The sequence below is a fragment of the Scyliorhinus canicula genome, chromosome 1 (assembly GCF_902713615.1).
Source record: "Scyliorhinus canicula chromosome 1, sScyCan1.1, whole genome shotgun sequence".
Classification (NCBI taxonomy): domain Eukaryota; kingdom Metazoa; phylum Chordata; class Chondrichthyes; order Carcharhiniformes; family Scyliorhinidae; genus Scyliorhinus; species Scyliorhinus canicula.
In genome coordinates, this window is record NC_052146.1 from 48,576,661 (window position 1) to 48,593,135 (window position 16,475).

Genomic DNA, 16,475 nt, shown 5'->3' on the forward strand with positions numbered 1-16,475 from the left:
TCAACTTTGCTGTTCCCCATTGTATGGAGCCAATCTTATTTTCCTTAAATGTAAGGAGTTCAAATGTAGGTATATGTGGCATTTGTTGAACATTTGTTCAACTGTTTATCATATCTGCATGGTTCACATCATGCTCCAGGATATTCCTGGAGAGGTGATGACCCCCAAACTTTCTCCTCAAATACCGCTTGCACTTTACCTCGGGCTTCATCTCCAACAAGTACAAAGGAGTTATCCTTTGCAACTAAGTCTTTGACTAACTGTTCAGGTCGTCTGCTGCTTCCCCTACCTTCCCCTTGTCCACCAAGCTAAATCTCTCCCAATGTTCTCCCATATCCTAGCCACGAAACTGTGGCTTTCTTTAGTTTCAATCCTATTATGCCCTCAGACCTAATCTTACTGACAAGACCTAACTTTTGTTCTTTTGATCTCACTGTCACTAAATTGTTAACCACCTAAATATCCCTTTACTGATTTCCATGCTAGCTGGCATTTGAATTGTTTCCTTCCTCCAAGATGCTACTCCTGTTCCTCTCAATGCTATTGCTGTCACCTTCCTTAAAAAAAACATCAGCCCCTCCTTCTTTCAAACTACTGTGTCAACTCCATCCTTCCTAAGGGCAGCACGTGGCATAACTGTTAGCATTGCTGCCTGCGGCGATGAGGACCCGGGTCGAATCCCGGCCCTGGGTCACTGTCTCGTGTGGAGTTTGCATTCTCCCCGTGTCTGCGTGGGTTTCACCCCCACAACCCAAAGATGTGCAGGTTAGGTGGATTGGAAAACAAAATAATTGGATACTCTAAACATTTAAAAAAATATATATTAAAAAAACTCCATCCTTCCTTTTCCCTCCAAAGTTTTTATGTATGTTGGCACCTCCCATATCTGTGTCCATTGTTCCCACAACTCCACATCTGAATCTCTTCAAATGACTTTTATTTTGGTTACAGCATTGATCTAGCCTGAATCAATGCTACAAATGTCATCTTCTGAGACCAAGGCACACGATCCCTGTTCCTGTGGTTTTGTGAAGGGGCGGTTGTGCCTCAGTAACTTGATCAGGTTATTTGAGAAGGTGACAAAGATGATTGATGAGGGGAGGGCGATGGATTTTGTTCACATGGACTTCAGTAAAGCCTTTAATAAAGTGCCTTATGGCTGATTGGTACAAAATGTGAAGTCACACGGGATCAGAGGTGAGATGGCAAGATGGATACAGAACTGGCTCGGTCACAGAAGGGATAGGGTAGCAATAGGTGTTTTTCTGAATGGAAGGTTGTGACTAGTGCTGTTCTACAGGGATCTGTGCTGGGGCCTCTGTTGTTTGTAGTATACACAAACGATTTGGAGAAAAATGTAACTGGTCTGCTAAGTAGGTTCGTGGATGACATCAAGGTTGGTGGAGTGGCAAATAGTGTTGAGGATTGTCAGAGGATACAGCAGGACATGGCTAGGTTGGAGACCTGGGCAGAGAAATGGCAAATGGAGTTTAATCCAAACAACTGTGAGGTAATGCATTTTGGTAGGTCTAACAGAGGGGAAATATACCGTAAATGGCAGAACTCTTAGGAATGTAGAAAGTTAGAGAGATCTGGGCGTGCAGGTCCACTGATCTTTGAAATTGGCAACACAAGTGGACGGTAGTCAAGAAAGCATACGGAATGCTTGCCATCATTGGACAGGGGATAGAGTATTAAAAGTGGCAAGCTATGCTACAGTTGTCTAGAACCTTGGTACGGCTGCGCTTGGAATATTACACACAATTCTGGTTGCCACACTACCAGAAGGATGTGGAGGCTTTGGAGAGGGTGCAGAGGAGGTTTTTTACCAGGATGTTGCCTGATCTGGACAGTGTTAGCCATGTGGAGAGGCTGAATAGTCTCGGAATTTTTTCACTAGAAAAACGGTTGAGAAGTAACCTGATAGATACAAGATTCTGAAGAGCATGATAAGTGGATAGGCCAGCAGTCTTTCCCAGGCTGGAGGGGTCAGTCACCAGGGGGCATATGTTTAAGGTCCATGGGAAAGTTTAGAGGAGATGTGCAAAACAGTTTTTAAAATTTTTTTACACAGAGTGTGGTGACTGCCTCGAATGCAATGCCAGGGGAGGTTGTGAAAGATACATTAATGGAGTTCAAAAGACATCTTTGACAAATAAATGGATAGGATGGGTGGAGAGGGATACAGCACAAGGAACAACTGAGGGTTTTGGCCAAAATTGGTATCATGACTGGAGGGCCTGGTCCTGTGCTGTACTGTTCTTTTTACTGTTGTTTGTGGGGTGGGGTGTGGGGGCCTGTGGAGTGGTGGGGCTGGACAGAGGGCCAGCAATAGGTGGAGACTGACTAAGATGTCATAGACAGAAAGACAAAATGGGGGTGATTAAGGCCACAAAGCGTGCTGATTGTGGCATATAGAGAGATTCAAATGTGTTAATGGCAGAACAAAGGTGACCAATGTGTCAAAGGGAAACATGCAACAGGGAACAGATGGCCCAAATGGTTTGGGAGAATAATGGTGAGGGGAAAAACAGGGCAATGGAAAAAACAAAAATAAATTCATAGAATTAAAAATGGGATGAAAGTGGAGGAGAGAGTTCAAAGTCTGAATTTGTTGAACTCAATGTTAGTGGCGGCACCGTAGCACGGTGGTTAGCACCAGGGTTCTGGGTTCGATTCCCAGCTTGGGTCACTGTCTGTGAGGAGTCTGCACGTTCTCCTTGTGCCTGCGTGGGTTTCCTCCAGGTGCTCTGGTTGCCTCCCACAACTCCCGAAAGATGTGCTTGTTAGGTGAATTGCACATTCTGAATTCTCCATCTCAATGTACCAGAACAGGCGCTGGAGTGTGGTGACTGGGAGATTTTCACTGTAATTTCATTCCAGTGACAAATCAGCCTATTTGTAACACTAATAAAGATTATTATTATAATTCAATGAAACACAATTTTATCATAGGGAAAAAATATAAAGGGGGAGAAATATGTAAGTGAAAATCTGACAAAATGCAGGTAGATTACCATGTATTTCTCTTGCTGTGTCATCTTCATTCTTTATCATCTATCCTGAGCATCTATTTGAATGCATACTATTCCAACAAGATAAATAAAGCACCTAAACTGAAGAATCAAGTCCAACCTATTTCCATCTGCCACGATCTTCTTCTGCCTGGATGAGCTTGTTCTCACATTGAACAACATCTTGTTGACCACACTCAGTTCTTCCAAATAAAAGGTGTTTCTCTGGCTATACTTGCCTTTTTGTGGAATATTTGAAACATTCCTTGTTTCAGTCCTACGCACCATGGAAACCTTCCCGCACCTCTCTTTCGGCGACTTTGACTGTATTGATGCCACTTTCTACTCTTGCATTGTAATTAAAAATGTAATCAAATTAGTTTCCAATTTCCACCATTCTCTCATTTCATAAGGTCAATCTTGGACTCTTGCCTAACCTTCCTCAACTTCTGCCTCCATTGCGGACGATGGGCTACAAACAAATATTCATTTGGCCACTGACTCCCACAGCCACTTTGTCAACAGAAAACGAAGAACAATACAGCATAGGTACAGGCCCTTCGGCCCTCCAAGCCTGCGCCAATCACGTGTCCTATCTAGACCAACCGCCTGTATCCTTCTATACCCCGTCTGTTCACGTGCCTATCCAGATAAGTCTTAAAGGTCGCAAACGTATCTGCCTCATCCACCTCACTTGGCAGTGCATTCCAGGCCACCACCACCTTTTGTGTAAAACACTTGCACCCCGCACATTCCCACTGAAACTGTCCCCCCTCACCTTGAACTTGTGCTCCCTTGTAATTGCTATTTCCGCCCTGGGAAAAAGCCTCCAACTGTTCACCCTATCTATACCCCTAATAAGTTTATGAACTTCTATCAGGTCACCCCTCAGCCTCCGTTTCTCTGGGGAGAACAATCCGTTTATTCAATCTCTCCTCATAGCCAATACCCTCCATACCAGGCAATATCCTGATAAACCTTTTCTGTACTCTCTCCAAAGCTTCCACGTCCTTCTGGTAGTGCGGTGACCAGTGACCAGAATTGGACACCGTATTCCAAATGTGGCCTAACCAACATTCTGTATAACTGTAACAAAATCTTTGAGCTTTTATACTCAATATCCTGTCCTATGAAGGCAAGCATGCAATATGCTTTCTTTACCACCATTGGCTAGGCACATGCAGTACACCAGAATGACAGGGAGTGGGATAGCTTGATCTTGGTTTCGGACAATGCTCGGCACAACATTGAGGGCTGAAGGGCCTGTTCTGTGCTGTACTGTTCTATGTATTTCGACCAGTGCTGCCACTTTAAGGATCAATGGACCTGCACACCCAGGTCTCTCCGTCTCTCTGTGTCTCTATGCTCCTGATGGTTCTGCCATTTATTTTATAGCTCCCACCTGAATTGGATGCACCAAAAAGCATCACCTCGCATTTGTCCGGATTAAATTCCATCTGCCATTTCTCTGCCCCATTTTGCAGCCTATCCATATCCTGTTGTATTCTCTGACAATCTTCATCATTATCCGCAATTCCTGCAATCTTAGTATCATCCGCAAACTTGCTAATCAAAGGATATTTTTCTTCAAATCATTTATGTATATTACAAAGAACAAAGGTCCCAGAACTGATCCCTGAGGAACACCACTAGTTACAGACTTCCATTCGGAAAAACACCCTTCCACTGCTACTCTGTCTTCTATGGCCAAGCCAATTCTGGATCCATCCAGCTACTTCATCCCTGATCCCATGTGATCTAATCTTTTGCACCAGCCGGCCATGAGAGACCTCAGCAAATGCTTTACTAGAGTCCATGTAGACAACCATGTACACTTCCTCAGATTGGAATCATGCTGGATTTGAGGGAACGGGCAGGGGATGATTTTTTGAATGCAGAAGCTGGTGGGGTGAAAAGTGAGGGCAGAATGTCCAATTCACCTAACAAGCAGGTCTTTCGTGACTTGTGGGAGGAAACCAGAGCGCCCGGAGGAAGCCCCTGCAGACACAGGGAGAACGTACAGACTCTGCACAAACAGTGACCCAAGCTGGGAATCGAGCCAGGGACCTTGGCGCTGTGAAGCAACAGTGCTAACCACTATGCTACCGTGCCGCCATTAACCTGCTGCAGGCAGCAAGAGTTGAAAAAATTCTAATAAATATAACTTGTACCATAATGCTTAATTTAGAAATCCTGTGTCCAACAAAAGAAGAAAATCATAAACACTAATGTACACATTAGACTGGGCGAGTCATTTACAGCTCAGTGCACTCAGCTATTTGTAAAAACTACCAGTTTCTTTCCTCCCCCCCCTCACTTCCTCATCATTTTCAGTTTTTTTTCTGGGCCACACATCCGGAAAAGACACACAACCTTTTGTCGTCATTTGCCAATAATACTTTAAATCGACCATCAGGGCAGTGAGTGGCTCAAATCAATATGCTATTTTGGCTCTTACCCCTTGTAGGCAAGCTTAAGATCATATTGTTCGAGACAAACAAGAGGTCCATTGTTCTGTACATAACCTATTACTACCCAACTTATTACGCAACAATTAATCAGGTTTCCACATTACAATTTAAAACATCCTACAAAACATTTACGATAAGACGATATTTCTGTTCTGCAATTCTCTTCTCATGTAAGCTGTTAAATTATTTCAGAGAATTCCTAGTGCAGAAGGAAGCTATTCGGCCCATCGAGTCTGCACCGACCCTCTGAAGGAGCACCCTACCTAGGCCCACTCCTCTGCCCTATCCCTGTAACGCCACCTAATCTACAAATTTTTGGACACTAAAGGGCAATTTAGTATGGCCAATTCCCCTAACCTACACATCTTTGGATTGTAGGAGGAAACAGGAGCACCCGGAGAAAACCCTCACAGAGGGAGAATGAGCAAACTCCACATTGACAGTAATCCAAGGCTGGAATTGAACCCGGGTCCCTGGCAGGTGAGGCAGCAGTGCTTACCACTTTGCCACCCACTTTTGCAGGAATGCACAGCTGTCCAGAGAGCTACTACTGGAAAGATTTTAATGCAACAAAACTTCATACGACATCAGCTAACTTCTCAGACATATTTACTATTTGATGCCATTATCCTCAGCGAATTGAGAGAGAACCAAATTTGCACAATTATGGGGAAAAAAAGCTGAGGATTGGGACTTAGTTGAACAGTTTTATCAAAGAGCCAGCACAGACATGATGGGCTGGATGGCAAAATTCTTTATTCTAAAACTTCTTTGATTGAACAATTAAAACTGGAGTAAGAAGTTCAAGAATATGGTACCAGCAACTATTGTCAAAATCTTTACCTCAAATTAGTGAAGTTGGGATTAGTTACAAACTCAGGATGTCATTTTTAATATTTATCTTCCAAAGACTTTGAGCTCCAATTTTTTCAGGTGTAAACTTTTTTCACATCTCTTCCATTAGGCCGGTACGGTGGCATAGTGATTAGCATTGCTGCCTCACAACACAGGGACCATGGTTCAATTCCAGCCTTACGTAACTCTGTGGAGTTTGCTAATTCACCCCATCTCTGCGTGGGTTTCCTCCGGGTGCTGAGGTTTCCTCCCAGAGTCCGAAGAGGTGAGGGTTAGGTGGACATTCTGAATTCCCCACTTAGTCCCATTAATCAGGACAGCTTGGTAGCACAGTAGTGTGCACTGTTGCTTCAGAGCACCAGGGTCCCAGGTTCAATTTTCGCTTGGGTCACTGTCTGCGTGGAGTCTGCATGCTCTCCCCGTGTCTGCATGCTCTCCCCGTGTCTGCCTGGGTTTCCTCCGGGCGCTCCGTTTTCCTCCCATAAGTCCCAATAGATGTGCTTGATAGGTGAATTGGACATTCTAAAATTCTCCCTCAATGTATCCGAACATCATCGCATCTTTTAATCTAGTTTCCTAATCCATTTTAGCCAATGTGCTCCTCATATCTATATAGTTTACTTTGTTTAGATTCAAGACCCTAGTTTCGAAATTAACCAAATTACTTTCAAACTCAACGTAAAATTCTATCATATACTGAATAAATATATGGCTTCACACCCATCAGTGCGTGGTAAATTGTGACATCACCGGCTGAACTTGGTTTACTGCCTAACAGTTCATCAACAGATTTCACTGGCTACTAACTACTTAGAATATATGCCTACGGTTTTATGATATTATTTCTCGGAATTGGAAACATTTCAACAACTTTAAATTCAAAGTAGGCCAAAAGCATTCCTAACTTTCAGGATCTCACAGCAATGTGTTTTAAGTGAGACATGTGATTACTAAGCTTATTTCCCCATTCTGCAGAGTAGATTGCAAGATTATTTCCGGTTATGCATTATTGTCCTGTAAAATTTATTCTATTACTTTTCATTCCGATGGCCCAAGGAGATTTGTGTGCTGTTAATCTGCAACCAGCAGGTACAGTGCTTCAATGATTGACAAAATTGTCAAATTCTAGATGAAACTCACCTTATAATTGTTGTAGTCCAGGAGCAGAAGTGAAACAAGAATTGTATAAAACTAATTGAACACAAATTTTTATAAATACTGATGCAATTTTAAAAACTAGTTAAAAAAATAAACTTTCGACTCTCCCAAATTTTAGGTTTCTTAAACTTTCTACATGTGAGTTTCAAAACAAATATTTTGTTGGTTTTCCAGTTTGTAATCACGTCAACTCAAATACAGCACATTAAGTTGAAAACATGATTGTCCTCCAAATTAATACTGGCATGCAGCTTCTTTAGAAATACTTCCAGTATTAAGTTTGTCACATACAAGAACACCTGAATTTTAAAAGGGTTTGATCCAGTTTTGTGAAATCTATGCTCCCCTGCAGCATTTTCATACATTTGTTTTGGTATCTTACTTATGGACACTTACAGCAATCAAGTTGTCACTGAGAGGAAAAATACTTTTTATTCTTTCACAGGATATGGCACCACCAGTTAGGCCAGCATTTATTGCCCATGCCTAATTATAGAATTTATATAGAATTTATTTACAGTGCAGAAGGAGGCCATTTGGCCCATCGAGGCTACACCGGCCCTTGGAAAGAGCACCCCATTTAAGCCCACACTTCCAACCTATCCCCGTAATCCAGTAACCCCACCTAATATTTTTGGACACTAAGGGCAATTTAGCATGGCCAATCCAACTAACCTGCACATCTTTGGACTGCGGGAGGAGACCTGGGGACCCGTAGGAAACCCACGCACACAGAGGGAGAACGTGCAGACTCCACACAGACAGTGACCCAAGACGGGAATCGAACCTGGGGCCTGGAGCTGTGAAGCAACTGTGCTAACCACTGTGCTACCATGCTGCCCAAATTGTCCTTAAGAAAGTTGTGATGAATTTGCCTTCTTAAACTGCTGCAATCCATGAGGTGTAGGTACAACTATAGTGCTGTTAAAGAAGGACTGAAAGATATTAAGCCACGTACATGAAAAGTCACATCCTCATGTTGGATAGTTGACCAAATACGAGTATACTTTTAGATCCAGAACTTGAACAACTCAGCCAAGGAACCAATGGTATTTAGGGAAGCATCTCGCCTACAAGTCTGAACATATGGCGGAAAAATACATCGCAAAAGCAACGATTCATCTTTGTACAGAAATAATATAAATTTTTAAACATGCCATTTTTGTAATGTTTTAATAATGTTAAAATATTGTTTACCACGTAGACTGCTATTTCTGTTCGATCAACATTAACTTCTTTTAAGTAGCTATTGGTTACCAGAAGTTAGTTTGTGCATCATAAAAAGCAATGCTTTCACTAGTTAGGCTATTTAGCAGGTGGTCACATTACTGCAAAAAAATTAGCTAATTGTTTTTATATTGTGTGTGCAAGTCAAGACTTTTCAAACCAGACATTTGCATTTCTATTAAAATAAGTTATGAAAATGTCAAACAAAAAATTGTACATCATTTTAATCATAAAATCACATTCATAGGAAACTAACTGCTTGTACATTTAAATCATTGAAATATAATGAAGGATGTAAAGATATTGTAAAACCGAACAGATATTCTTACATGCAAAGAATTAAGCCATGAATTTCTCACTTCTTCAGAATCTTTAAAACTAACATTACAGATTCAATGTCAAAAATTCAGCACCCTCGGGACCCACACAGTGCCGGATTTTCCAGGATTTTGGATTACTCATTGGCAGAATAGGCAGTTTGTGTGTGTACGATTGATTCCCCTCTCCCACCTCATCATAGCATTGTTTATATGGAAGTTACATTAAACATTAAAAGGATGCAACCATAATTCTCATCACTAGACTGTCACCAGTTGTGACAGTCTAATCCTGGAGATTTGGAGAAAATTGCTGCGAGACTGTCAGGTAATTAATTGGACAGACTCAGGAAGGAACTTGCAAATATATTTGTTTTCTGAAAAGATTATTGCTGCTAGCTCATGTTCTGATCAGACATCAAAAATCACTCAATCAGATATTTGTTTCTCACCACAAGCATTCAATTCATCCCTGAAAATAATCTCCTTAGATGTAGATGTACCTATGTATACCAGGGCACAAATACTAGAGGACTCTAGCTGAATTTCTGGTCTGTAGTCAGGGGCCCAGAGGCCAACTGTATCACTCCTATAACAATGCCCTCTGAGATAAGATGATTTATTATCGATTCGGAATTGAACAGACTTAGTTATTGATTGCCTTTTCCAACTGAAGCACTAAGGCTGTATGTGTGCATAACACTTGCTAATGCCACCCTTTGGGATCAGCGCAAGAATGGCCCCTTCATTTCCACACTTACTTTCAGGGAGCTGCACCCAAATCTCCCGAAAGAAAAATGTTTGGTTTTCAGACAATTCTGGGTTTTGAATTGCCGGAATTTGGGTAACGTATCTGCACTAATGATGCAATTCACACATTTTGCAGGCACACACAAACATCTTGTGCACAACATAATTCTGGCAAAATACTTAAAGAACAAGAACAACACACGCAAGAGAAATTACAATTAAACAATCTATGGGTAGAGAAATTCAGCTGTGCACATAGAGATGGAGCAAGTTGATTATTCAGATGTGCACTATATTCTGGACTTCAAGTGGTCCAGGAATATTTGCAAATTTAGAGCAATTTAATTTATATTACGTTTTCATTCAGTTCATTCACACACATTGTAATTGCACATAATCTTGTAAATATCATTTCCCAAAAGATCAATCTCCCAAAAGAAAAATGTTTCAGCCAATTCTGGGTTTCGAATAGCCAGACTTTGGATAATGTATCTGCACTAATGATGCAATTCACACATTTTGCATGAATATAGTGAAACACCAGTAATTATTAGGATTCCATCCATAACACTCACTGTAGAATTAGGCACCTTATTTCATCACAGAACGAATAAAAATACATTCTTACAGAACATAGAACACAGAATTCTACGGTGCCATTCAGCCCATCGTGGCCCTTGGAAAGAGCACCCTACCTAAGCCCACACCTCTACCCTATCCCCATATTTCCACCCTATCCCCGTAACCCCACCTTACCTTTTTTTTTGTTGGACACTAGGGGCAATTTATCATAGCCAATCCACCTACCCCTGCACATCTTTGGACTGTGGGAGGAAACCGGAGCACCCAGAGGAAACCCACGCAGACACAGGGAGAACGTGGAAACTCCGCACAGACAGTGACCCAAGCCGGGAATTGAACCTGGGATCCTGGCGCTGTGAAGCCATTATGCTAACCACTATGCTACCGTGCTTCTTCAAATTAACTGTTCATGTTCTCTTACTGCTAATTGATTCTTGAACAGTGAGGACAACTAATTCAAAAATAAGCACAACTTTTCCATTTTGGTAAATTAAATCATCTGAAATATCAGGTCCATTTGGTTATAAGCTGATATAACCGAATTGAAATCAAGTTCAACTAAGTTCTTCCAAAAGCACCACTCACATGACTTTGCAAAGTAACTGAACAGTACTATTTAAAGTTGGTAGCATAATTGTTTTCCAACACAATAAATTCATTGTGTTGAAATAAACATTCAGCTGGCGAAACTTACTAGTGTCCTATTTCCTTTGTGGTTATCAATATCCTGTCACAATTGAATCTTTTGTGATCCAAAACAGAGCTAGCAAAGATCAAATGAAGAGAACCAGATTTTGGTTTCATTAAAGGTGTACGTAATATACAGAACACTGTCTCAACCAAGCGTCATTATTCGCTTAAGTGTTCTGTTTAAGTCGGTTTCTCTTAATCAGATTGCACCTATATACTGAAATGTAATTTCATTTACGCAGTGAATGCAATGTAACATTACTCAAACTATAAATTATTCTTTTTACTCTCATGCCAAACTGAAAATAGTACCAGAATGTCTTTAAACTTCTCTTCTCCCCAGTAGTTAGAAAAGCACCATTCTGTTGGACTATATATTTCAGGCTCAAGCAAATATAGCTTATTATGTGATAGAACATGTTAAATCAGCATACAGAACAGCTATAAATATTTAGCTCGGATACTATTTTTTTAATAAACATTTTATTGAGGCATTTTTGGTATTGTAACAACAAAATAAACATTATACATGAAACCAATAACACAATGCAAAAGCCATTTACCTCTCGTACAGGTCCCAACATTATTGACACCCTACTCTACTCTAAACTACGCCCTCCCCCCACCCCGTCTGCTGACAATTAATTTCCCGCAAAGAAGTCGACGAACGGTTGCCACCTCCGGGTGAACCCTAACAGTGACCCTCTCAAGGCAAACTTGATTTTCTCCAGACAGAGAAAGCTAGCCATGTCTGATAGCCAGGTCTCCGACTTGGGGCTTTGAGTCTCTCCATGCTAATAGTATCCGTCTCTGGGCTACCAGGGAAACAAAGGCCAGAACATCTCTCTCTTTCTCCTCCATGATTCCCGGGTCTTCAGACATCCCGAAAATCGCTACCTCTGGACTCAGCGCCACCCTCGTCTTCAACACCGTGGACATGACATCCGCAAACCCCAGCCAAAATCCCCCAAGCTTTGGACATGGCTTGCTGGTCCTCCGCACATTTTGTGCACCTGTCCTCAACCCCAAAAAAATCTGCTCATCACGGCTCTATAGCCACCGCAAACAACAGTGGGGAGGGGGGGGCATCCCTGTCTCGTCCCCTGGTGCAGTCTAAAATAGTCCGATGTAGTCCTATTCGTCCGTACATTTGCCACAGGAGCCTGATACTGCCACCTGATCCAGTCAATAAAGCCCCGCCCGAATCCGAAACCCGAACCGCCCCAGGATCTCCCACAGATAGTCCCATTATTCTACCCGATCAAAAGCCTTTTCTGCATCCATTGCAATCACTACCTCCACCTCCCTACCTTCCAGGGGCATCATGATCACATTTAACAGCCTTCTAACATTGGCCACCAACTGCCTGCCCTTAACAAACCCCGTCTGGTCCTCCCCAATAATGCTTGGAACACAATCCTCAATCCTGGAGGACAAGATTTTGGCCATCCACATTTAAAAGGGAGATTGGCCTGTAGGACCCACACAGCTCTGGGTTTTTGTCCCGCTTAAGAATCAGCGAAATCATTGCCTGTGACATCGTCGGGGGCAGCACCCCTCTTTCCCTTGCCTCATTGAACATCCTCATCAACATCGGCCCCAATATCCCACAGAACTTTTTATAGACTCCACTGGGTACCCGTCTGGCCCCGGGACTTTACCCGACTGCATGGCCTTCAGACCCTCCACTATCTCTTCCAACCCGATCGGAGCCCCCAGCTCTTCTACCCGCTCCCCATCCACCTTTGGGAAATTCCAAGAAGTGCCTCATCCCCTCCGGCCCCGCAGTGGGTTCCGACCTGTACAGCTTGCTATAGAAATCCCCAAACACCTTATTCACCCCTACTGAATCACCAACCAGGTTCCCATCCCTGTCCTTTACTTTCCCTATCTCCCCAGCTGTCTGCCTCTTCCTAAGCTGCTGTGCAAGCATTCTGCTGGCCTTCTCTCCATGTTCGTAGATCACCCCCCTCGCCTATCTCAGCTGCTCCACCGCCCTCCATGGTCAGCAAGCTAAACTCCGCCTGTAACCTCTGTCGTTCCCTTAAAAGCCCTGCCACTGGGGTCAGCTCTGATACTATTAACAGTTTTCTGAGACCAAAATAACAGGTTTCAAGTTCCAACAATCCCATTTCAAAGTATTTTATGTAAGACCATAAGACATAGGACCAGAATTAGGCCACTCGGCCCATCAAGTCTGCTCCGCCATTCAATCATGGCTGATATTTTCCTCAACCCCATTCTCCTGCCTTCTCCCCATAACCCCCCGATCCCCTTATTAATCATCAAGAACCTATTTATTTCTGTCTTAAAGGCATTCAGTGATTTGGCCTCGACAGCCTTCTGCGGCAAAGTGTTCCACAGATTCACCGCCCTCTGGCTCAGGAAATTCCTCCTCATCTCTGTTTTAAAGGATCTTCCCTTTAGTCTGAGGTTGTGTCCTCTGCTTCTAGTTTTTCCTACAAGTGGAAACATCCTCTCCACATCCACTCTATCCAGGCCTTGCAGTATCCTGCAAGTTTCAATAAGGTCCCCCCTCATCCTTCTAAACTCCAACGAGTACAGACCCATAGTCCTCAAACGTTTCACATCAGACAAGCTCTGCATTCCAGGGATCATTCTTGTGAACCTCCTCTGGACCCTCTCCAAGGCCAGCACATCCTTCCTTAGATACAGGGCCCGAAACAGCTCACAATACTCCAAATGGGGTATGATCAGGGCCTTATACAGCCTCAGAAGTATATCCCTGGTCTTGTATTCCTCTTGACATGAATGCTAACATTGCATTTGCCTTCTTAACTGCCAGCTGAAGCTGCACGTTAACCTTAAGAGAATTGTGAACAAGGACTCCCAAGTCCCTTTGTGCTTCTGATTTTCTAAGCATTTCTCCATTTAGAAAATAGTCTATGCCTCCTGCGACGAACAGCTCCTCAAACACGGTCACAAACCTTTTCTCAAACTCCCCTGCTGAGCCCTTTAACTCATACTTTATCTTTTCTAACCGAATCATACAGGTCACCCAACCAAGGTGCTACCCCCGGTGGCAATGCCAAACGCCATGCCAGCAAAATTCGTTGCCGTGCAATCAGAGAGGTGAAGGCCAAGACATCGGCCTTCCTCCTCTCCATGAACTCCGGCTTCACTGAAACCCCAAATATCGCCACCATAGATTATCATAGAATTTACAGTGCAGAAGGAGGCCATTCGGCCCATCGAGTCTGCACCGGCTCTTGGAAAGACCATCCTACCCGAGTTCAACACCTCCACACTACCCCCAATACCCAGTAATCCCACCCAACACCAAGGGCAATTTTGGACACCAAGGGCAATTTATCATGGCCAATCCACCTAACCTGCACATCTTTGGACTGTGGGAGGAAACCAGAGCACCCGGAGGAAACCCACGCAAACACGGGGAGGATGTACAGACTCTGCACAGACAGTGACCCAAGCTGGAATCAAACCTGGGACACTGGAGCTGTGAAGCAATCGTGCTAACCACAATGCTACCGCGCTGCCCCATAGGGTCCGGGTCCACTCCCTCCTCCACTATCCTGGCTAAGACCGCGAACACACCCATCCAGAATCTTCCCAATTTTTCACCCCAAAACATGTGCACATGATTCACTGGCCCCAGCCCACACACTCATCTGCTAGCCCCTGAAAGAGCCCACTCATTCTCGCCCGAGTCATATGCACCCTGTGCACCACCTTAAACTGTATCAGGCTCATCCTTGCACAAGAGGAGGTCCCGTTTACCCTTCGCAGTGCTTCACGCCATACTCCCCAATTGATCACCATTCCCAATTCCGCTTCCCATTTTTCTTTGATCTTTTTTGGGATCCCCAGCCACTTATATATTATCCCCAATTTTTCCCTCCCCTTCCACATCCGGAAGCAGCAGTCGTTGCAGCAGGGTGTATCCCGGCAATCGAGGGAACCCCTTCCAGATCTTTCGTGCAAAGTCCCTAACCTGTAGATACCTGAACTCACTACCCCTCGGCAGTTCTACCCTCTCCCTTAGCTCCTCCAGAATGGCAAACCCTTCACCTTGACCAGCCCCACTTCCCTCCACCTCCTGTATACACTATCCATCCGCCCCTGGCTCAAACCTATGATTCTCGCACAGCGGCGTTAGCACCGGCATCCCTTCCACCCTAAAATGCCTCCTCAGCTGATTCCATATCTTCACCGTGGACTGCACTACTGGGCTCCCTGAATACCTACTCTGAGCCATTGGCAATGCTGGCGTCACCATAGCCCTCAAACTAGACCCCTTACGAGATTCCTCCGCCATCCTAACCCACTCTACCCCTTCTCCTTCCCACCACCGTCACACCTTGTCCACATTCGCCGCCCAATAATAATGAAGCAAGTTTAGCAACACCAACCCCCCTGCTGCCTCTGTAGCAGGGTCCTCCCCACCCTCGGCGCCCATACAAAGTCAGTGATGATTGTGTCCACTTTGCGAAAAAAGGCCTTTGGTATAAAGATTGGGAGAGCCTGAAAGATACACAAGAACCATGGCAGAATATTCATTTTCACCACTTGGACCCTCCCTGCCAGCGTTAAGTGCAGTGTATCCCACCTCCGATGATCCTCCCTGGCCTCCTCCACCAGCTTTATTAGCTCCACTAATGGAGCCCCATCCATTCCCTCACTACCTGAATCCCCAAGTACCCAAACCTATCCCTCGCTACCGTAAATGGCACCCCCCCTAAATTAGCCCGCTGTGCCAGCTCATTCACCGGGAATTTCCCTATATTCAGCTTGTATCCCGAGAACCCTCCAAACCTCCCTAACAGGCCCATAATCATTCCCATACTCTCCAACGGATCCGAAACATACAGCAAGAGGTCATCGACATAGAGCGACACCCGATGCTCCCTCTGTCCCCTCATTATCCTCTGCCACTCTACCGACCCCCTGAGAGACATCGGCAATGGCTCTATGGCCAGCACAAACAGCAGCGGCGACAGCGGGCACCCCTGCCTCGTACCTCTGTGTAAGTCAAAGCTTTGTGAGCTCATATCATTCGTCCTCACCCTCTCTCTTGGCGCCACATACAGCAACCATGCCTCAAACCTCGGCCCAAATCCAAACCTTCCCAAAACTTTGAACAAGTACCGCCACTCCACCCGATCAAATGCTTTCTCCACGTCCATGGACACCACCACCTTCGGTACCAGAGTCCCCGACGGATTCATCACCATATTCAACTTCTATTACTCGCGAGCTGCCTGCCCTTCACGAAGCCTGATTGATCTTCTGCAACCACCCCGGGACAGTCCTCCATCCACCCCGCCAACAACTTAGCCAATACTTTCACATCTGTCTTCAATAGTGATATGGGTCGATACGACCCACATTCCACCGGATCCTTCCCTTTTTTTGGGATTAGTGTGATTACG

At 44.2% G+C, this 16,475-nt stretch overlaps 1 protein-coding gene across 9 annotated transcripts in view; it reads right to left on the reverse strand.

The window, feature by feature from the left end:
- The window catches only part of mtmr3 (myotubularin related protein 3), a 139,803-nt gene that overhangs the window by 66,485 nt on the left and 56,843 nt on the right, over window positions 1-16,475 (reverse strand). Inside the window, exon 1 of one of the 9 annotated variants that reach the window (XM_038790409.1) lies at window positions 7,481-7,514. The exons of the other annotated variants lie outside the window; for them this stretch is intronic. The gene's annotated coding sequence lies outside the window, so the exon portion shown is untranslated. Of the gene's footprint in view, window positions 1-7,480; window positions 7,515-16,475 lie in introns of those variants that run through there. 9 annotated transcript variants of the gene reach the window in all.